This window comes from Scomber scombrus, chromosome 23 (genome assembly GCF_963691925.1).
Source record: "Scomber scombrus chromosome 23, fScoSco1.1, whole genome shotgun sequence".
NCBI lineage: Eukaryota > Metazoa > Chordata > Actinopteri > Scombriformes > Scombridae > Scomber > Scomber scombrus.
Genome location: NC_084992.1, coordinates 8293657 through 8308958, shown reverse-complemented (window position 1 = coordinate 8308958; position 15302 = coordinate 8293657). Strand labels below are relative to the sequence as shown.

The window sequence follows — 15302 nt, the reverse complement described above, 5'->3', positions numbered from 1 at the left end:
TGCATTATTTATTGATTTATCCCTTGATAACTTTCTCTTATCTCCCCTATAAACTCCATCCACCCGTCTTGCCTTTTTGATTGACCGCTCCATTTTTTTTCTTTTTTTTTCTGTGCAGATTTTTTCCTCCTGCTGGAGTTAGGAGAAGAAAAAAAACAACACTGGGGAACTGTGAGGAACAAGGCACAGCAGAAAAATAAAAAAAGGGGGTGGAGGAAAAGTGAAATAACAAGAAGATAAGCGGGAAGATTGGAGGGACAGGTTGGGAAAGAACAATTAAGAAGACAAGTGGAGAAAAAGAGTTGCAATATATACTATTTTCCCTGCTTTTGTGTGAAGATTTTTTTCCCCCCCTGTCAAATCTTCTGATTAAAAGGTGAGTTTATCCAGATTTTTTTCTCTCTCTAATTGCATGATCGAGCTGTGGGTTCATTTATCATTTTAATAGTATTTTAGCTGTCAGGGGGGTTCGCCAGTGTAGATTTGTCATTGTTCATCCAACATTGATGCAACAAGGCAATAAAACGAGAGGAAAACCTCTTTGTCTTGGGGGGGGTGGGAGAAAATCCAGGATTGCAAAGTCCCTAATGTTTAATACTGCATAATGCAAACCGATGTCAAAGTAATCAGTGCCCTGCCGTGTTTTCCTCTGTGATTGAATCCAGAAACACGCTGCACGGCGCGCCTATCAACAAAAAAAAAACAAAAAACATCCAACTCTGCAAGCAATTGATATTTAAATATCCGCTTGCAAGCACCAACAGAAAAACAATACAATCTGATTTATTTTTTGGCATGATAAGTGTGCGTGTGTCTATGTCTGTGTGTGTATGTGTGTGTGTGTGTGTGTGTGTCTGATAGAGTGCGTGTTTATTGACGCGCACATGTGGCATCGCCAGCGGGTCTTTGTTCCTCTCTCCCTCCCCTCCTCCCCCCTCTATAAAAAAACGACCCATGCATGACAGCTCAATGGCATGCAGGCAGAATATAGGCCAGTATTGACATTACCATGTGTATGAACTTGAATCATACATGATCCTGACCGCCTACACAAACACACACACACCTCCTCCTCCTTCCTCCTTCCATGTCTTGTCTTTCAGCCAACAGGCGCATCACTGCTCTTCCCTTTGTGGTCTTTAAAACTGTTGACCGTCCCGCCCCCCCACGCACACACATAAGCTCCGCATTGGCAAATTTATGTTTAACACTTTATCTTTATTTTCGTGATAGAGATGTCGCTATTTTTCTATTAGACGGAGGCAGGGGGGGTTAGTTTGGGTTTTGGGGCTGCTCAAGGGGGGGAAGGGGGGTCGATGAGAGTGTTGTGGCTCTTGGCGCGCCAGAGGAGGGTATCCAGTGTGTGTCAATGTCAAATGGAGGTGTGTCCCCTGTGTGCGCTTTCACTGGTCCTCTGCTGGGTGGGATAACATTTTAATAAAAAACAACACGCGATTCCCCGAAAAAATGCATTTTGTTCTTCTTGAATCTCCTTATGGATCTTAAAGCCTATATTGTGCGCGAGGGGGGGGGGGGGTGTTTTGCTTCGGTGTGTCGTGCCAGACCAAGGACACACACACACACATACACACACACAAACACAGTCTCAGACACACACACGCACACACACAGTCTCAGACACACACACACACACACACACACACACACACACACACACACACACACACACACACACACACACACACACACACACACACACACACACACAGTCTCAGACACAGCTCCACAGACAGGTTTGCACTATGCTGCAAGCAAGCTCGTGCGCACATTTTGTGAGTCATACCGCATTTGGAGACTCGCGGCCTCACACCGCTCTTTGAGTGAAGTGGGGCCCCTGCTGATAACGCACGCACACGCACACGCACACACCAGGATTGTGCATTGAAATGTTGCTACACGCGCCATCACGCACGCGCACACAGCCTCTCCGCGAGCCCTGCCAGATATTATAGACTGTGGGTATGTAGAAATGCAGCCACACACACACTGAATGCATTGTTTGTCTGTCACGGTTGGAATTGGTGGTGGGTGTGGTGTTCCTGTCCATATTCCTGAAGTTTATATCAGCAGCAGTTATATCAGATCATGATATAAGATATCGACTAACTTGAATCGTGGTGGTAAAGCACTGTAGCTGTGGTTGAGGTTTTAAAGGGTTAGTTCACTTAAATCTCAGTTCAGTATAATGCATAGATTTGGTTTGGAGATATGTCTCCATCCCCAAAACAATGAAGGGGGAGTAGAATTTCATCTTCATCATTTGGAATTAAATCTATTAAAAAAACTTGACAGCAACATGTATTTCTAGAGACTCTCACGGTTACTGTAGACAGCTGTAGATAATGCAACGCTGTTTGATGGATATCTTTGGCGCTGTTTCTTCAGAGGAAGTAGACAGTATATGTAAACTTGTCAGTTCCACGCCACTTTTCACAACTCTGGCAAGCGCAAATAAAATTCCATTCACCTCCATCGTTTTGGGGCATAAAGGTAGAAATCTCAGAGTCAGATATCTGAAAACCTCAACAGATAAACAGATATTTCATGTGTTTTTTCAAGTACAAAAATAGTGTTTTTGACATTCAGGAGAGCTGACAGTTAAATGCTATATGAGGCTTGGCTTAAAGGGAAATTCTAGTATTTTTTGACCATATAATTGTGGCCGCTCTAACTACTATATGGATCATGCTAAAGTTGGACTCACCAGCTTCATTGTAGAGATTTCAGACACACAACTCCAACAAAACACTGTTTAAAAATACCTGAATTTTCCTTTAAGGCCTTCACTACAAAGTTCTTCATCCTGCACGAGTGATCAGTTTATCCATGAGTGGTGAGCAAAGTATGAATTCAAACCACAGGGTCAAAATGAAATAGTCAGAATTTTGCTAATAAAGTGTTAGGTTAGCTCAGGTGGATAAACCCTAAACATGGACAGCGAAAGAGCACATTTACTCAAATGTTGCACTTTTTGAGGTAGTGGCACTTCCTGTGTTTTGTTAATTTGTATTTTTTACCTCAGCACATTTCAGAGAGAAATATTGTACATTTTACTCCACTCAGTATATCTAAAGCCTGCATTAGGTATTCTGTTTCATTCAACAATAGACTCATAAAATATGAACTATTGTAAACTACTCAGGGATTATTAAATCAGTCATTTTGACACTGAACAGAGTACATTTTAAAACATGTGCTCTCGAGTACAACTTTGAACATACAGCTCAATTACTTTTAATTGGATATTTTCACATCATGGTTTTGCCACGTTTACTCCCTATTTGTTAACGCTCAGCTACGTCCCCGAAGTGGCCAAACATGTACATCTTCACACTGTCGGCTCACTGTGTGTTTGCGAGCCGATCATGTTGGTGGGACGACATGTTTGTCGACTTCAAAGGCTTTTTGTCCCTATAATCTCTTCCAGCATTAAGAAATTACAAATCATGGTGTATTTATAGAGGTCACAAGTACAAATTGTTCTGATGTGCATTTTCTATTTTAATTTGATTAGGTTACACGACGCTGAGCTGCGGAGCTAATCTTGTGTAATATCTTTTGTTCCCAGCAGAGCCTAATATAGATGTCTTTTTTACATAAATGGAAGAATAGTAATGAGTAAAATCCTGAGAGTCCACTGTTGTTTTGAAGCTGTTATTCAGTTATTAGTTTATCATTGAAATCTATCAGATGTATCTTATTTTCTCACTTCATTTTCAAGTGGTGTCTTTAATATCCAAGTGACATATGTCCAATGAAATAAGCAATTTGAAGACATCACCTTGGATTCTGATGGATATTGTCATCATTGATTGATATTTTATACCCTTATTTATTGAATAATCATCAAATAAGTCATAGATGAATTGTAGCTATTTGTTATTTTCAGGCAAAACTAAAACCCTGCCGATAATAGGAGTAAGTAACGCATATTGTTAGGAATAGGGTTAGGGTTATGGTGTTACCAAAGTTTCCATGTAAACGGCACTGATAAAAATGAAATGTCTTCACTTTATTGCCAGATTTCTTACTTTTTGTCTTATGAATATCAGGTGCTAAAGCTCAGCAGAAAATCTGAACAGTTACTAGCATTACTTTTTGTACTATATGCCATCTTGGTGACCGCCAGAGCAACTGTTTATCTTCCGGTTGCGGTGTGTACAACGCTACTTTTAAATAAGCGGGGCTGTTGACGTGTCAGATACTGTAGCAGTGATTTGTGGAGTTTTTCTGGAGTCGTGTCATACACATCTGTGAGGGCCGAAAATACACTGTTCAGCTGGAACAGTTGCCCTTTTAGTCCGATGCTACATCCCCGAGTGCTTGTGCTCTGGCCAGACTAATAATCCAAGCAGATCAACATGTTGACATCGTTAAACTGATGGGAGCAGTTTGGCTGAGTCCTCTGTTGAAGCTCGCTGTGAGACATTTTCTGAGCTCACTGACATCGAACCTTTTGAGAGGAAACATCTGTAAGTGATAACATGAGGGCAAAGGTCTTGTATTTGTATTCTACACTTGACTTATTTTGATAAAAGGAAGTTGTAGAAGCAGTAGACGATGACCATTTTCCAGGCGGCCATGTTTCATTGTCTCTGCACCACTGAATCTGTTGCTATGGTGGCTATTGACCAACCTGACCTCATTACAGGCCAGTTGTAACAACATGAGACATTGCCTGTGTTCATTTGGATTGTCAGTGAGAGTTTGACTTTTTGCACTCCCAGCAGCATCAAATAAAACATCTTTTGTCCATTCTTTAAAATACAACAAAGATGACACACTTTCTTGACTTCAAACCTTCTGGGTGATCAACATTTTCATCTTCAACTTTCAGGTTTGCTGCTTTTCTCTGTTTTACATCATTGTTAACTGAGCATCTTTGGGTTCTTGATTATTGGTCGCACAGAAAAACACATCTGAAGACTTCACCACTATTTCCACATTTTCTTGATATTTTTTCCTATTTGCTCCATTTGCCAAAGTACAAATGCACTTCCACGGCTATTGGTGTGTGGAGGGGAACTTACTCAAGCGTATTCAGTCTGTCACCTTGCCTGTTGACTCTACCAATATTAACATTTACTCCCACATTGTTTGCTAATCCATCAGTGTTGACTGTGGGGAAAGACGATATGCTTGACCTGTTCAGAGCGGTCACGGTTGTGCAGTAGTGAGGTGTTATTAAATTCATACTTTTATGTCTGACTTTCAATGTTTTGGATTCACAACTGGAGCCTTCAAGCTGAAACTGACGCCTATTGATATAAAATTAAAGCATATTATGATTTTATTTTTCTAATTATAAGGCACCACTTATAAAACACTCTGGTCACATATTCTGAAAGTTTGATGAACTTCGATTGGTTGTCAGAGAGGGCTGATAGCTGCTATGAAATGGAAGACACTCTTAATAGTGTTGAAAGATAGATGGATGATGCAAACGAGGCCAGTAAACAGCTATAATTGGACAAGTATTGCTTCAGAGTTGAATTCAGGTCCCAGAATATCACAGAACCAATTGCTGCTGGGAAATAGTTTTCATCCTCATGTCGAGGTGTTGGCGACACTGAAATGATCTCCTCTGTTGGGTGTATACAGTCCTGTCAGTGTTGTAACATGAGCGCTGTGACTCAGTGTAGCCGTGACACCAAGCCACTGATTAAATGTGAAGTATTTTTCTATTAAGTGGACTGCATTATGGTGATGATGGTGTTTCTATGTTGATGGTTCCATGGAGCTGATGTTCATGTTGTCTGTGGGCGTAATTGCCTCTTCAGAGTCAGACTTTTGTTTGCTGCTCTGTTTGAGGATCCCTGCTCATTTATAGCAGCGGTGCTAAGTGTTGGACAGCTGATGGACAGTTTAATTTGTTTGCCAGTGGAACAAACATGGACTTATCAATATTTCTATATTAACAATGGATTTAAGTCACTATATGTAATGTGTACATGTGACGCCACAGAGGATGATTACCTGACTCTGTAGTTTATCAGCTCTACAGAGCGTTTTAGCATCTTTTAGCTCATTGTTTTGGTTTTATGACTTGCAACCCCACTCTCATCCAAACTTTTTTTATTAGCAGCAGCAGCAGGCTACCTGCCCAACACCAAATGGCAGATAGACAGAGTTAGCATATAGCTCGTGAACATATTAGAGCAGTTTGCTGCTAAAAAGCCAGATGTTCCCCTCAGGAGCTGGTAGAGACAAAAAAAAAACTAAAAGGAGAGTAATAGAAGACTTTCACTGGTTGTAAATGGCCATATAATCAATAAATGGCACTTTAAGCCTTACCTGATTAAAATGCTATGCAAGGAAAGTCAGAATAAAAGGTTGTGCCTGCTACACACACTCAAGGTCCACTTATTTTTCCAGAGATTTTAATGGCATTTCAAAACCTTTTTTTTTCCTTTTCCTTCTGAGCTTTTAACCGCTTCTCAAGGTTTTCATCAAGTGTTTTTCTTACTATTTGTTTTTGTAGAAATCTTACATATAAAGTAAACATTAAATTACTAAATTCAACCTGCAGTTTACTTATAAATGGACATCTGTTATATTTAAGCCCTTATCAAACAAGTTCACAAAGGCTGATTAAAGTCTATACCTGCCAGATAAGTCTCTCTGTATTTCACAGTATGTAGAGTTTTAAATCTGTTGTTGGTGACTTTCCTGAGCTGGCCGAATGAATGCATACTGTACATGCTCTATGGGCAGAGCATGCGTACCAGAGACTTGCACTGACCAATCCAGCTAACTTCCACTTTCCAATAAAATATCAGATTGAATAGATGAAATTCTGATTTGCGACATTCAAAACAATTTATCCACCAATTTACAGCTGCAACACTAGTGACAGAGTAGACTATGGTGGAGCCTGTGATGTAAGGATGTGTCAACAGTGTTTTTGTACTTACTATCAATGCCAGAAGGGGGAGACAAAGGTCCCGCACTGCAGCTTTAAATTTAGTGATTAAATTAGCCAATAAAGTATTCAGCTGTAGCAGATGTACATTATTCTTTGTAGACTGCCAAAAAAGGTATTCATATCTGTAGTGAAAACAGCTTAAAAATGTACTGTTGGCTATATGTTACAATATTGACCGGCTCTTTATGTACACGCTCCAGTTGTATCCTTTATCACCCTTCCGAGTGCAGCTACTGTAACTAACATTGCACTTCTGCTTGTTGGCACCAGGAGAAACATTGATTTTCTCTCTGTTGACAGTAGATTAAGCTTAGTGTTAAAACCTGGCCAACATGACATATAAAACCATCAAAATGCAAAACGAACATTTGAAATTCATGCTCACGGGCTACTAAAAATTGATTGTTTGGATGGGAACCAAAGCACACTGAAAACAGCTGAAATGCTTTTTTTCCCCCACTCAGACCTTCATCTTCGGCTGTGGAAAGGCGATTTTTTGCATGTTACAGCACCATGGACAGCGATTGTTTTGTTTGCGGCTCATGTCTTCTAGATCAGATTTATTTTAAAATTAAACACAGCCGGGGGGGTGTATAAAAAAACCATCTGCGTTTAAACACTGCCTGTGTTACTGAAGATAGGTCATTTATTTAGATATGGCTCCTGCTGTTGCTAGTTGGCATTAGTGCACACTAGAATGGGTTTTTGAAACATGAGCTCAGTATTTTCACTTTCTGTGCAGTGAAGAAGAACGCATTAGCTGATGACTGAGACTCACTGCGTAGGTGTTTGAGATCAGTCTAGTCTGAATAAAATCTGACCATGTGGGTAACGTTTTTGGTTGTATTTGTGTGTTTTTATTTTCATCTGATTTTTTATCATCACGATCTTGGCCAGAGGTAGTGTCTAGTGGATATTAGTCTAGTGTTTGTGTAGAAATATGGATTCATTTTTTTATATATACTTTGTGTAGGCGTTTGTGAGCGTAACAGTACCATCCTCTGGGTCAGTGCGTATGGATTTTATACTGTGTAGGTGTATGAGATTATAGCAGTCTTCATAGCCTAGCATCTAGGCCAGTGTGTGTGTGTGTGTGTGGACGTGTGTGTGTGTGTATGCAGGGGGACTGCTCAGTCCTTTGCCTGATGGCTAAAGGCCAGATACAGATAGGCCAAGCAGCACAATGCCCTGTCTGTTCCCACGAGTCCAAACAGCCCTTCACAACACCCTATTTATAGACAAATCCTCCGCCCAAACTCCATTCATATTTCTCAGATTTGATGTGCGGAGTAAAGTGCGTGGATGCATCTCTATTTTCTGAAATGATGTACTGCGCAGGGGATAATTTACACTCTGTCACTGTGCTTTGAAATAGAAGCGACTTAAATGGGACCAAATGCGCATCCAGTCTGGTGCTGTCAACGCCAGTGGCTCATAATATACAGTGTGTGTGTGGTGTAAGTGTGTGTGGTTCACCAAGTGAGCATTTCACAGTGCACAGTTACATAATCAAGAATGTTTGTCAATAGATCCACAGGCAGAGGAAGAGCTGAGCGGAGCAGAAAATAAACAGCATAAACATGTTAGCAGCGGTGCTCTGGTAGACTATTGGTTAAGACACATAATGGCAACATTGAACTATTGAATAAAGGCAAAAATGCCATAAAAAGACATTTTTTTGAAACCTGTTAGCAGAGAAAACATCTATCCTCTGCTGTTTCTGGTTTACAGATCTTCTGCAATTATGTTTCACTAATCTCCTAGCAACAAGCACTGGTGCCATGTCTACTGGAGAAATCCACTGGTTTTGGGCCAGTATTGGATAAATAGAAAAAGGGACGGCTACCTGAAACAGAGTGTGCAGGTGTAGAGTTCAGTTTGGTATTGATAATCTGTAAATCTTTTTTTTTTTATCAACCATTAATCCGTTGGAGCTGCAATGATTAGTAAATTACTTGATTAGATGATTGACAGAAAATTAATTGGAAGCTACTGATAATTGATTCATGGTTTTTAAAAGGCCAAAAATTCACCGGTTTTAGCTTCTCCAATTTGAAGGATTTTCCTGACAAATGATATACTTATCAATATTGTAATCAATGTTAAAAAGAATAAAAGCTATCATGATAGATCTGTGTATCGTTACCAGTAACAATTCCTCTAAAATGATACAGATACCAATATAAAGTACTTCATTTGATACCCATCGTATGAACGGAAGCATTCAATTGTGGCATCTCGGCACGCTGAACAGCCAACTCCTTTAAATACACCGCGCTCAATTTCACTATCACAGACTGTACGGGTTGTAGCTGCTGCAGTTGTGGACTAATCACAAGTCGCATTGAATCAAAGAAAGCTTGCAGTGATTGGTTGCAAGCAAAACCATACATTGTTTTTTTTCTAGATCTGGGTACAAAAAGGATCGAATGCAGGTATCGTTTGACAGGAGAAGTTTAGATGCTCCTTGGTACTGGGTTCTTTCCCTCAATACCTTGAAGGTGTAGAGTACCGATACTCAGCCCAAATATTTATTTGTTAAACATTTTCCTAAAACTATATCACACACTGCCTCACATAAGACATCAAACTAAAGACCAACAAAAGTACAAGTACATGATTGATAGGAATGTCACTCAGTCGTCCTTATTTCCTGCTGAGTCGCCAGGAAAAGAATGGGAACTGTATGATTTGTGAGTGTTTTGGCCTTTTGTCTATATTATGTTTTGAAATTGTGAGCATCAGTATCACCACACTGCTTAAAGACTAAAGAAATGAATGATTTTATAACTAAACATCAGGACATATGCACATCAGGTTAAACAAATAGAGTAAGCAAAAATAGGTCTAACATGTTTTCTACATCACACACAACTTCAATGATTAGCATTTCAATAACTAGAGACATTTAACTATTTTTGCTTGTGAATTTTCCACTTTGAAAGTTTAGTCATCAGTGATTGTTTAGAGAAAACAGTAATCAATGTAATTGGAGCCAGCTATAATAGCTCATAATAATTCACCCCATGTCGCTTCTTTTTTTAATCTGCCCATGAGCTCAGGATCAGTCAGACTAGTGAGGAGGAAATATTTAGTGTCTCTCTAGACTTTGATTCTGGACCTCCAGTCTAGTATTCACTCATACATATTTAATCATCTGCATATTCAGCCACCGATATCCTAATCCCCTCATTAGCCGAGTCCCTAACATCAAATATTTGACAGCATTTAGTGACGTTTCAGCAACAGCTACTGCAATAATGGAGTAACTGTTCTGAAGATGATTTTATGAAGCACTGAAGCAGCAGGACCTTTTCTCCCATAGCTATTATCAGTTTTATTATAGAGATGTTGTAAACAGAGAACGCATTTCATTTCAGGATCGACACCTTAATGGTGCGGTAGCGGGCGGCTATCTTTATATGACTCATTTAATGCAGTGTGACTCATTGATGGCTGATAAAGCCCGGATACATAAACTTTTAGAATATTAAAGGCCAAATGTCACATAAGAATGAGGTATTGCAAATTTCATGATTTCTATGAGTATTGCTAACTATGTTGGCAATTGATTAGGTGTTTAAAGTCATATATCAAGCAAAATGTGCCCAAATGATCTGGTTTTAGTTTGTGCACTGTTCGTCTGCGGCTGTTTCTCATGGTTCCAATTTTGATGTTGTTGACAAATCATGTGTTTCTAACTTAATGGCAACAGTGTGAGGTCCATGAAGCATTGGTTTCTCCCAGTTTGGTGTGGAAAAACTGCACAAAATCCACAAGTCTCCTTCCATACAAAAATGTATGTAAAAGTATTTCTGAAACTAATTACCCAAGCTTCAGCTGTCAAAATGAGTCTTTGAGCTTTCTCAGTGCAATACTTTCTCTGTTTGTTCCAATCCTCCCCTTACTGCTCAGGAAAACACTGTCAGAGGAAATGCAAAGATGTCATTTTATACTAAAAAGAAAATAACTTTGCAAGATATCCACTTGATTTGGCCAATTCAGATTACTTTACCTTAATTCGTCTCCCATCACTTACATTATAAGTGCATTATGAGGAGATATTCTGATGGTCAGTATGAACAAGAGGTTTAATATTCATATGGACACAGATTTGTAATATTGTGAGGTCATCCCCTAATATTCATGGTTTTGGAATGAGATGTCCAACAGTCCTAAATAGGTTTAACATTTGTGTGCTCACATACTTTTGACCATGCAGCCTATAGTAAATTTGGGATCTTGACTACTAGTTGGACAAAATAAGCTATTTGTAACGGGCGGTTTTCACAATTGTTTGATATTTTAAAGGTAAAAAAAATGAAATGACAAAAAACAAGACAGGGCAAGAAAACAAGTGAATACCCTTAAAGAAGCCCTTAAGAGAAGGCACTAAAGCCCTAGCTGCAATGATCAGGCGGCCTGCTGATAAGAGTATACGAACAAGGGAACCTTTATTGGGTAAATAATGCACCTTAATGCACTCAACCATGTGCATGTCATGGTTGCTGTGTATTATTGAACTGGTGTGTTTTGGGAGTTGCTGTTCTTTGTTTGACTACAGCAGCATAGCGCGTCATCATGGGCGATTTATCTCTATCAGCTCTAAGCCAATGGCTCCAACATATCAATTTACCCTGGCTTGAAGGTCAATTAGTGCATATGTGTGTGTGTGTGTGTACAATTGCATGACGTCCTGTGTGTTTGTTATCATGTGCTCGTCTGTTCGCCCATGACCTGAATCGAAACAATCGATTCAACCGTCTGAGTCTCTCTCTCTTTCTTTTTTTTTTTTTCCTATTTTACTGCGGCTGAACAAAGCTCACCGGTCTGACCTGAACAAAATAATTAGCCAGGGTAATTACTGCTTTACTTTGACACATTCTCACAGCTATCGAGCGAACAAACTAAAAGCCTATCTGTGGGTCTGCCATTAGATATTGAGGCGTAAATGCTGATTGTGATGATTGTTTATCATCATCCAAGCCATTTCTTCATTTGTTCTGTACATTAGACTTCCTGGAAGATCATGTTTTTACCACTTAAAACATATAAGAAATTCAATTAAATGGAATTCTTAATGGGCTGCATTTACATAGCGCCTTTCTAGTTTTCTGACCACTCGAAGCACTTTTACTCTACATGTCAACATTCACCCATTCTCACATGCTTTCATGATGGCAGAGGCTGCTATGCAAGGTGCCAACCTGTTCATCAGGAGTTTGTTATCATTCACACACAGTCATACACTGATGGCACAGCCTTCAGGAGCATTTTTGGGCTCTGTATCTTGGCCAAGGACACACTCAAACCGCCAATCTTGCGAAAAGTGGTTAATGAATGAAAATAATTACAGAAAATTACTAATTTTACTGGCATTGACTATTTTATGACACTGTCTTTAAAGCTTAAAAATAATGAAAAATCCACATTAGAAGTCACCAGAACCAACGGTAAGGTCTTCAAACTGTGTGTCTCAAATATACTCAAGTTTAAAGGACTAAAAGGAGAATATTGTCAAAACTTCCAATTTAAAAGGCTGTTTTTTTCCTAATAAATAACTTGAACAATTCGTAGATTATAAAGACTACTGCAGGTTTGTTTTCTGTCAATTGATTAAATGACAAAAGTAAAAATTTTCTCCCAGAGGATGCTTTGGATCATCTGCTCCTCTGGCGAATAGCCTCTTTCAAAGTCTCACCTTTCAAGACGGACAAAGAGACTGGATGTTTGAGTGGAGGTGAGGTCATGATGGAGAAAATAACAGCCGGGCTGAAAATGAAAAGAAGAGCAGGCTGAGCCGCTGAGTGATGGACGACAGAGGATTTGAGGAGACAAGAGGCTGAAATGATCTGCTGAGAGATGGAGAGAGAAAAAAGGCTTTACTAAGCTGCTCTTTTATTTGTGTATGTCTTTTGGAGAGCCAAGGTGATCTGTGTATGCCCATCTAACGGCGTGGGAAGCAGTATGGGAGATTTGAGGGGATGGGAGTGGGGGTGAGCAAAGGCTTGGCGCAGAGAAGAGACAAGGGGAGCTTTGGCTCCTCTGTGGGTCTCCATGGTGGCTGCTGTTTTGCTCGCTTTGTCACCAGACATTTGTCGCTCATTTCTCTCTCTCATTTTCCGCTCTCTGACTCTGTTTTGTCCAGCAGACCTAGCAACAGGCCCCCACCCAAATAAACCCTAATTTTCACACTGACTGCAGGACTGTGGATGTGTTTAGAATAGTAGTTGTAAGCTGTAGTATTTTGGGAGGTCTGTTTATTGTCCACATGAACCACAAACCTAATTTACTTCCAAACACTGTAGCTAGTTAATATTCGTGAAATACTTCTTCCTTTTAAAGCTTGTGGTATTTATACTGCATCTCACCGTAGCATCTATTGACCAACTCTGCCATACATAAGATGATCTGATGATTGTCCTCCATGTAGAAATGATGCCTTACAGAGATTTTTATGAGAAACAAATGAAGTATGAAATGGAGTTACATGCGACAATAGAATCAATAACAGAATATAAACTAATTGTGGGATGAGTAATCATATGAACATGCAGACAAAAAGTCTACAGCACGTAAGTAGAACAGATTACGGTTGTTTACAGTTGTTAATTACAGAAATGGCTGTTGTTCAGCTCATATTCTAGAGGTTTTTCTAGACATTTTGTATATGTGAAAGTTTACTGTTGTTTAGAATAAACTACAGAAGAAGGGGGAAAAAGCATAGTTAGGATAATCAGAGCAGAGGTGTGATTTATGCTAATGTTTTTATCACTGATTAATCTTTGTTTACCCGTCTGGCACTCCTGGATACGGCTTTTGATTAATGAGATTTTTATGAGTTGTGTTTTTCTCAAGGGACTAATGTGTGGAGGCCTCTTAACTCTTTCATTACGTGCACCTTATGAAGCTTTTTCAGATTCCAACTTTGCAGTGAATTTCACTCAAATTAACCATCTACATTGTTAAACAGCTCAGGATGTTGAGAACTGAAAGCAAGTTAATGCCACTTTTGACCAAATTGTCCCATGAACAAAGGAGTCCTGGGAGCTGAACTTAGGTACTAAATCAGGAACTTAAAATCCAAAATAGCACATTCCTGTTTTCCACAGCACCTCAAGAACCTTGGATGACTTTGAGATAAGAGACAACAACACAAAGTCATTGCAGTGTTTTTCATAATTTACAGTTTAAGATTTAAGTTTAATGAAGACAATACAACTAATAAAGACGGACACTAGTCAAAAGCAAAAGTTATACATTTTGGGGATATACTGTTAAGACAAGTACTGAAGGCAAAACACTAGAAATATCTGCATCTACAAAAATAAATGCAGCCTATATGACAGTCTATATGTAGTGCTGCACATTACTTTTGCTTCCAATGACACTGACATAGTGGTACCCAGGTGTGACAGCAAGGAAGTACTGTAGAAAAACATGATTTGCTTCAGGACAGAGAATAGATAAGGTCCTGAGAGTGTTTATGTCCTCAACACCTGGGTCTCCTCACCGTCCCTATGTAAATGTGTGTGCGTGTTTGTGTGTCAACAGGGTTATGAATTTGTGTCTCGAAGGCAAATGCATGCTTGCACATTTCGCTATTGTCAAGTAAAGACCAGAAATCTCAAGAGACTTTGTTCTGGGATTGCAAAAACAACGGACTTTCTCTGTTCAACTTTCTTTGTTAGATATTTCCAAATAAGAGAACAAATATTAGACCACTGTCAACAATAGCTATCATGGAGGCAATGAAGGTTTGTCACCTCTGTAATCCGCCTCCGTTCAAGTAGTTCAATGAAAAAATTGTAATTGTTCAATTGACATTGCGGTTGAAAGCCAGACTGAAAAGACTGCAGTAAAAGATAAAAAAAAGTAACCAACGCATTGTCACTGGCTTTCGTTTCGCATTGTCACTGCTTTCTAATCTTTCCTAACCCTCTGGTGTGTCACGTCGGACGTCGACCACGCCAGAGAAAATAACAGAAGGCAAACTCATCTGCTGGCAATGGGAGTCAATCATTTATTTTTAGCTGGTTTACCCACATAAAAAAAAAAAAACCCTTCATGTGCTAATTTTGGAGTAAAATGTTTAATATTCATCAGATGACCAGATATATGACTCCAAATGAATGATAATATCACACCACATCTGCTAGATGAGAAAACATGCAATAGCGTGCTAACACCTTCACCGTGTTTTCTTGTTTGCAGCTTGTTACACTGCCCCCAAGTGGCCATAATACATTATTGCAGGGTTGAATCGGGGGGAAAACCAGTTAACAGTTGGGCTAGCTGGTATGGTCACATATGTAAAACTAAATTTATATATATTTTTATGTATATTTTTAATCAC

The 15302-nt window shown here is 39.4% G+C and overlaps 1 protein-coding gene across 1 annotated transcript in view; it reads left to right on the top strand.

Moving 5' to 3' along the window:
- The first annotated feature begins 220 nt into the window (after nt 1-220).
- ndrg2 (NDRG family member 2) overlaps nt 221-15302 on the top strand; it is a 35314-nt gene continuing 20232 nt past the window's right edge. The window contains exon 1 of the mRNA XM_062444651.1: nt 221-376. The gene's annotated coding sequence lies outside the window, so the exon portion shown is untranslated. The remainder of the gene's footprint in view (nt 377-15302) is intronic.